Below are 8,644 nucleotides of genomic sequence, written 5' to 3'. Positions count from 1 at the left end.
GTACAAATTCTATTTTTCATTCTTCCCTGCCATTCTTGTTGAACCTCTTACTATTTGTACCTATATTTTACTATGACACATGCAATTCTACTAAGCCTTTTTCTGTTTGGAAATGGATGAGCATTGTGACAATAAATGTTTATTAGCCTTTATTGTGACAACCAATGGTATTTGCTTCCAAATGTATTTTCACTAAGACATGGACGCGATTGCTTTGATAGTATGTTTTGAAAAATTTCTTTTTTTTTCTTTTTCATGCATGTGGAGATGAACTGACTTGCTCAGGATCACAGGGGTGTTGTGCAGAGATCTAACAAGTGTTGGCAAAGCCAATAGTCACCTTACAGACTATTGTCTCTGCCACTGCCTATTGTTCATGCTATACAGCATGGGCACTGCAGACTTTGGAAAGATTTGTAGCCATACTCTATTCAGCGTGACTACTGTGCAGCCTGGCTAAAAATAATATTAAAAAAAAATACTATGGTGTATCAAGCGATAATGCACCTTAAAAAAGAGCATTACCCCTGGCTGCATCATAGCACTTTATTGAATTAGTTTTAGCCATCCTGCAAAACATCTGCGCTGCTGTACAGCATGGCTACAGACCATTGCCAATGCCAAAAGCTCTCATAGGGGAGACCTATTGCCTTTGCCAAGCATGTTTGTGTTGTTGGTGGGCTTGATTAATCGTATGCCAGACCGTTTTTTTGTGTTAATTTCTCTGATATTAAAACAAACATTGTCTGCAGCACAAACTCATACAGCTTTCCATACCTTGCAAAACACTTATGCAGCGTGTCTTTACTACTTCAAAACTGCCCCAATTTGCAAACAAAGGTGATTGTTTTAAGCTAACTCACTAATGGGGGCCACTTTTATTTTGGTGCCTGAGCCTATAGTCTGTCCTAGTCTGACCCTGATCACCTGCATCAATTCAGTGGCTCATGGCCTCCCCCTTGTTTCTTCAGTCCACAGCTCCTGACTCAACTTTTAATCAATAAACATTCTTTTCACCATGTGAGGTTACTACTTAGTAGTACATGTGGGATGGACCGGGGAAGTGTCTGGAAAAAGTAGGAATACTTACTACTCAATATGAGGGGTATAGGAAGTGGGAACAGACGCTCACTCATAAAAAAGTAAACCTATTGCTATTCACAAACTGCTCTTCAAAAGTTACTGCAACCATAAATTACCCTACACAGTACTAGATGTACCCCCAGCTCAGACCTGGATGACAACCAGTACCACCCATAGCCAACCACTGGTACTGCAACACTCTCTCATAGGCAAGCACTGGCAATGCCAATTGGTCCGGGCAATCTGGGATGTATTGGCGTTGTTAATGGTATTGTTTTTTAGCCATGATCTCTGAGTACATACATGGTGTCCAGACTCCAGGACCGCTATGGGACTAATACATAGTGGAAGTGCGTTAACTAAATACTGAAGACACAACATAAGGACCTCAGCGGAAACATCAGCTACTTTAATGGCAGCCCATTATGCCCTCTATGTTTTTGCAGATAAAAACAGCAGATGGGAATCTCAGAGTTCTTCCAAACTCTGTCGGATGACCTTGTGGTTCCTGTTCGATGTGTGTTGTTTCTCTGAAAAGCAAATTGAAAAACTTAGGACTCAGAAGTATCAGTGTGCATGACTACATTCTCGATCACAAGTCATTTGCACCTGATGCTGAGCACTCTAGCTGGGCTCTTAGTAAGAGCTGAAGACTAAAGCATTCACTCTGAACTGATGCACAATACGTTTGGTACCTGACAACAGCGGAAGAGTTGAGAACCATATAAAGATTCGGTACGATAGGTGCGCCAAATAACTTACATATAAAGAAATACACAAAATGCATGGCTCAGGCAGTCAAGCTAACCTAAAACAGATGTATTTAAGCACTAATACTTTGAGCCAAGTATCCATTCTGCAATGACTAAGGACATGAACAGGTTGATGTAGCCTCAGTATGTATGAAACTGTGGTAGTGTATCCTGCATGGTCTGTCTCCTCAGTCATGGTCTGAGGACTCTGAGAAGTCATAGGAATATACAGGATGCAGCTCAGCAACCGGAAGACCGTGAGCAAAGCTTGTTCTCTAATGGCATGGAACGAGCCTGTACATCATGGGCCCAGGGGCCTAGGCTCCCATCTGCCACTAGGACAGACCTGAAGGAATGGCGTGACCCTGTGAAGCATTACACCCCATTAAAAATGCATAAAAGTCATCTTGTTTTCAAAAATCAAATGCATACAATTTTGAGCATCAATCTAATGGGTTTGTATAAAAGCTCTGCTCAATTGCCAAGCACCCTTGTGCCAACCATGCAGCAACCATCTGTACCGCAAACAAGGAACACATACAACAGCACTCAACCCTACCTATAGAGCGCTTGTAGACCACGCAGCACCAAGCTTTTAGTAGACGCATGCATAATGATTAAACCACATCTATAGCATCTGAGCATTCAAGCACGAAATACATGATCAGACCAGGAGTTGAATGTTAGGGAAGCAACTACACTACCAGGATTCTGGGACTTGCTCTGCTAGTTATCCAAGAGTGTGCAAGATCTTTAAGCTGAAGAGGAAAAGGCAACTATTAGTGGAGCAAAACGATTTCACAAACAAAAACCTTTGACCAGCCCAAGCAACAATGGGCTATATTACACCAGATGCAACCTCACAGTCTCACTACTACATTGTGAACCCAGCATGGCCTGTCTCCTCAGTCATGATCTGAGGACTCTGAGAAGTTGTAGGAATATACAGGATGCAGTTTAGCAACCCAAAGACTGCAAGCACAGCTTGTTCTTCACAAGCGTGGAACAGGAGTGTACATCATTGGCGCGGGTGCCTACGCTCCCATATGCCACTAGGACAGAGCAGAGAGAGAGAAACCTCCCCCAGGTATCATTCATGCAGAGCGAAAAACATCCAAAATATGCCAGTTCATCCTACTCACTACAATAATTATCAAGGACACATTTAAAAAAAAAGAAAATATCTTGCATAACATCAGGGATACTATTTAAAGACCATAGATAAGGTGGCAGTTAAAGCAATCTGCTTTACATGAACAGTTAGAGCAATGCGAACCACTCTGCTCTTGAGGTGGTGGTTCCGCTCAATCTATGATATCCACTTACATGGAAACATGTTAATTGTAAATCACAAACCCATAGGAACAGGTTATCATTTTAATTCAAAGTTAACGTTGGGCTTGCAGTTGTCTGGCTTGTTCAAACAAGCACTGATACTTAACGGAGCCACCACCTATCTCACTCCTCCGATAAATGTTTATACTTCCTGCACGAAACTGAATTTACTAGCTTACCACCAAATAAAAATCGTAATCGAAGACCTAAAATAAAAGCATGGGGACAATATACCTTCAACTGCATAAATCCACATTAGAAAGTCTTATGACGATTCTAATTATATATAGTAACAAAAATGAAAGACTACTCACACAAAACATTGAACTTTTAAAAAGTATGCTTGTTTTCCCAGCAATCCGATAAAGTACGCAAAAAATCTTTTAAATGAGTGACCCAAGGCCATTTTAAAAAACGCAGTAAAAGCAATTTATACATACAAATACAACATACAACTCTACACCAGACCCACAGATTCCGCTTGCTGCTGATAGTAAGTACACTAGTTGTACACTGACACACACCTCCATCATGGCTTCCAAATTCCCTTTCTTCACAAATCACTCTTACCTCCTACTCTGCACCAAGCACCAACAGAAAAAGAACAATCTATAAACTGCAGTTATTTCTACCACTTGGGTGCTGAAAGTACCCATTCTTCCATATTTCAATTGACTCACAGAGTATATTTCCTTCACAGCTGATATAAAGCAAGAGCCACACCAACAAAAGAGCACTAACAACCACTTTTAATAGAAGAATAGTATGTTTAAGAGATATGGGAACTAAACAATAAGTAAACTACACCAGGCAGTCTCACCTACACACCCTAGTAATATATCCATATTTGTAAGTTTTCGTCAACAGTGTGAAAGCAACATGCATCAAAACATAGTTTGATCCTGGTGCTGTTCCTTTATAAAATACATCCTCAAGAAAGTACATACGCTTCCAACATGGCATTCCCGCTCCTAGAACATAGAGACAAAGGGCGTCTAGAGAGTATGTATCTCAGAAGTTTAAAATAAGTTGAGTGCAATATTGCTCAAATGGCTTCCTGTCTGCTGAGATGAAAAGTGTAGCACATTACTTTTTATAGACGAGATGTCAAGCTTGTAACAGAAAATGAAAAGTGTCTATGTTTCTTTCAGATTTGCAAGTAGGATGGATTCAGAGACAAAAATCTTTATCCTTCATTGGTTAGTGCTAAACACATGAAAGCTGTTTTTAGTTAGAAACTTGTTAATCAGCGAAACTATTCTTTTTTTAATGTGTTTTAAGCAGTTGTCAAACTGCATTTAAAAAATGTATGGGAACTGTGCTAATGAGAAAACAAGCTGCGATGAGGGAGGGGCTGGGAGCACGGAACAGACACCCTCTGAAAAACAGCATCTGGCATTTGATCTTGGTCTTTGAATACATAGCAAATGTGACGAGATAAGAGCAAGCTTTACAGGCGGGGCTCCAAGCAAGTGAAAATAGGACCAATCGTATGAATTGCTTTTCAGGAAAGAAAAAAGTAGTTCCTAAAACCGATGATAAAATGGGGACCAGGGGATTTATATAGTACTTGTCCCTGTTATTGGGGAGGGCTAAACACAGCAAGAGACATGCCAAAAGCATGCCATGGACAAATGGGGAGAAAGAATACGAAAGCAACGATGTAGACAGCAAATGGGAAGTCTATGGGTTGGCTGAAGCCCACAAAGTATATACAACATGTCTTGACGAGAAAGCGGAAGCGATGTCTTGCCGACACTTAAATAAATGGATGCAGGAACTTATAATACACCACTAGAAATGAATGTTAAAATAAATTCAATTATTTACATTTTTTAAAAACAATATACTTTTCATTTAATATTAAAATGTATATATAAATAAATATTATTTTATAAAGAAATATTGTGATAACTTTTTAAATCAAAAAAATAATAAGGTAACTATTTTTAAAAGAAATTAAATTAATTTAAATCAACTGCACATAGCTTTTGTAATTATTATTACATAATAAATAAATATAAACATTTTAGTTTGGATGGGATTTTTTAAAACTTTAAAACATAATTTAATTTAATATATCCTAAATAAATAGTGTTGTAGCATTTTGTTTATTTTGTTCTGCAATTAAAATAAACACACACATTTAATTTACATTAATATTTCAAATACAAATATTTTTACTCTTTTTTAAAAATGTTCAATAAGCTTTTTAAATTGTCCTTATACATTACCATAGAGAGATCCTCAAACTGGTGGCTGAGAGCTCTGCTGAAATGTGGAATGTTACTAGTAGTAACCTTGCACAATTAACTTAATTTTTAAGTTAAATATTTAATTACATGCATAACTTTTGGACATTTCTTTCAGTTGCTTATGGTTAGGTAACCCCACCCTCCTCATGAAAGTCCTACTAAAATGATATTTTTGTTGCCATGTGGGAACTCTGTTCTGATATTCTCCTGTTTTGTTTTTAAAGAACATTAGATTTGGGTTTAATACCATCTCTTTCCTTCTGTTTACAACAGGATAATGCAATGCTTTCATGCTGCAAGAGGAAGAATGCAAACAACTCTTCTAATTTAAAACTTCTTAGTTTCTTGATTGAGAAAATGAGCTTAATTTTCTGTATATCCAAAACTCCTTTGTGTTTTTGTGTCAGTGGGCATGATAATTCACAGAGGGGAACTTGGCTGAGGCCGTCAAACTAATGTCACATTAGTGCATGGACCAACCGCCAACTGAGGTCAGAATTGAACCAGTGGTCCCTGAGGTGAAATGTTCATAACTTGACGCCTATTGGTGTTGAATCACTGTGTATGTGGTTCCTGAATCCCAAGGCCCAACAGATATTTTTATACGCCTCTAGAGGAGGTGCGGACGGGTCTTCTTGTTGAGTAAATTAGCTTGGTCCTAGATGCCAAAGGCTTTTTGGAACTGGAACTGTCAAACTTCTCCTCCACCCCCTCAGCGTTGTGGTTGTGTAGTCAATACATAATTGTATTCCTGTTTTGAATTCCAGTGCAGCATGCTTTTCTCTGCACTGATACTGTCTGATTAAAATTTAAGGCTTTCGTTTTTTAATTTTGTCATAGGGATGGATAGGCTAATGCTTTAATAAGCGTAAATTGAGTGACTCAGATTTTGAAACTTGCTTTTGAAGCATGAGGGGCCACATTCGGTGAAAGTTGTAGCAAAATGTGCAAATTACGTCATACTATGATTTGCTGCCATCAGAGTGATGGTGGCCGCTGAGGTCAGTAGACCACCGTGTTCATGTCTGTGGTTGCTTTAGAATAAAGCTATAATTTTTTCATGCAGCTCGGTGTTTTTAAATTAAAATGGGATGCATTCGAAAAAGAAATGATGAAACTTTTTTTTCAAAATTCACAAAGGGTAAGAGGTCCCTTGGTGACTACTCCCCATTTGCAAATGTGTTGCAACTAAGTGTGATGAGTAGATAAACTATTAATGTCTTGCCGCTGGATTTCAGTCATCAAACACTACTGAATACCATTAAGAATCTGTATTTGGAAGAGACACCCTAACATGCATCTTCCAAATATCGTTCAGTGTGGTTTCCTGGACACTTTTAACGATTCAGAAAACTAAACCTTTCTCAAATGATTAAATGCACTTAGTACAAAAAAGGATTTAGTGTTCGCACAGCCTCTGATTTATCGAAATCAGAGCTCTGCGAATGATAAAACCCTTTGTACATGAGGCCCTGTAATCTTCTATTTATGTGAGATCACATGTACAGAAGTAGCACACCAGTCTGCTGTGACGGTGGTAGCCGGGTTAACTCTTCTAGCTGATCTACTCGATCAGCACAATGATCATTGTTATAACTAGTAACAATTCTTCAATAAATTATTATCACATTTAGTGATTATAGTTGCTACTTTATTGTAATTATTTTTTATTATTAATAATATAATACCAGTAAATAGTATATACTGTTATGGCTACATTATTATTATAATAATTATTATTGTTACTATTATTGTTATTATAATAATTACTATAACCTCTATCCCACATACTAATTATTATTGTTACCATTGTCATTATTATTATTGTTATTATATTATAGAACAATTATTATAATAAAGCAACCATAACGGTATTTTAATAACTGGTATTATATTATTATTAAAAATAACAATAATAGTTGCAATTAATAATTACAAATAATTATTATTATCACTGATAATAGTACTAGTAAGTAATATGAAAATAAGACTCAGAATAATAGTGATAGTATTATTATTGGTATTGTTGTCCCTATTTATTATTATTATTGTTATTATTATTGTTACTACTACTAGTAATAGTAATAATAATAAAAATAACACTAATAATACCTATAATCATAATAATAATAGTGATAATCATAATCATTACCAGTTATCATTTTTTACTTATTTTAGGAGTTTTGTAAAGCATTATGGGGGTTATTCTAACTTTGGAGGAGGTGTTAATCCGTCCCAAAAGTGACGGAAAAGTGACGGATTTACCACCAGCCATGTTACGAGTCCATTATATCCTATGGAACTCGTAATACGGCTGGTGGTATATCCGTCACTTTACCGTCACTTTTGGGACGGATTAACACTCCTCCAAAGTTAGAATAACCCCCTATATTTTGCCTTACTAAGGTTGAGTCACAAAGACAAGTCAGCACTCTCTGAGCTATCAGTGGTAAGTTTTTGTGGAATTAGTGAAAGGGATGCACAATTTCGTATTCTTCAATGCAAAGCCTGGGAAATTTTGGTTTCAAGGCATTCCACCTTCTCAGATCTTGACCTTCCAGAATCATTCCACATCCTCAGATCATGTGCTGCCACGGTCACAACACATCCTCAGACCCTGCGCTCACAGTGCCATTCCACATCCTCAGACCCTGGGCTCTGGGGTCATTCCACATCCTCAGACTCTGCATTCCACATTTCAGACTCTAGGCTCTGGGGTCATTCCACATCCTCAGATCCTGGGCTCCAGGGTCATTCCACATCCTCATACCCTGGGCTTACAGTGTCATTCCATATCTTCAAACCCTGGGCTTCAGGATCATTCCACATCCTCAGACTATGGGCCCCCAGCGTCATTCTACTTCCTCAGACCCTGCCCTCACAGTGTGATTCCACATCCTCACACCCTGGGCTCCAGGGTCTTTCCGCATCCTCAGACCCTGCGCTCACAGTGTCATTCCACATCCTCAGACCCTGGGCTTACAGTTTCATTCCATATCCTCAGACCCTGGGCTCCAGGGTCATTCCACATCCTCAGACCCTGGAGCCCAGGGTCATTCCACATCCTCAAACCTTGTGCTCACAGTGTAATTCCACATCCTCACACCCTGGGCTCCAGGGTCATTCCACATCCTCAGACCCTGCGCTCACAGTGTCATTCCACATCCCCACACTCTGGGCTCCAGGGTCATTCCACATCCTCAGACCCAGGAGCCCAGC

General features: G+C 38.7%; 2 non-coding genes across 2 annotated transcripts; both read right to left on the bottom strand.

Moving 5' to 3' along the window:
- Positions 1 to 1,997: 1,997 nt before the first annotated feature.
- On the bottom strand, positions 1,998 to 2,224 carry LOC138283109 (small nucleolar RNA SNORA73 family). The gene has a single exon (XR_011201073.1). It is a non-coding gene; the product is annotated as a small nucleolar RNA SNORA73 family (small nucleolar RNA).
- Positions 2,225 to 2,714: 490 nt separating this feature from the next.
- Positions 2,715 to 2,935, bottom strand: LOC138283108 (small nucleolar RNA SNORA73 family). Its single transcript, XR_011201072.1, has one exon. It is a non-coding gene; the product is annotated as a small nucleolar RNA SNORA73 family (small nucleolar RNA).
- Between the last annotated feature and the right edge of the window lie 5,709 nt (positions 2,936 to 8,644).

The sequence above is a fragment of the Pleurodeles waltl genome, chromosome 2_2 (assembly GCF_031143425.1).
Source record: "Pleurodeles waltl isolate 20211129_DDA chromosome 2_2, aPleWal1.hap1.20221129, whole genome shotgun sequence".
NCBI classification, from domain to species: domain Eukaryota; kingdom Metazoa; phylum Chordata; class Amphibia; order Caudata; family Salamandridae; genus Pleurodeles; species Pleurodeles waltl.
The sequence above is the reverse complement of the archived record's forward strand: the minus strand, read 5'-3'. Positions and strand labels throughout refer to the sequence as shown.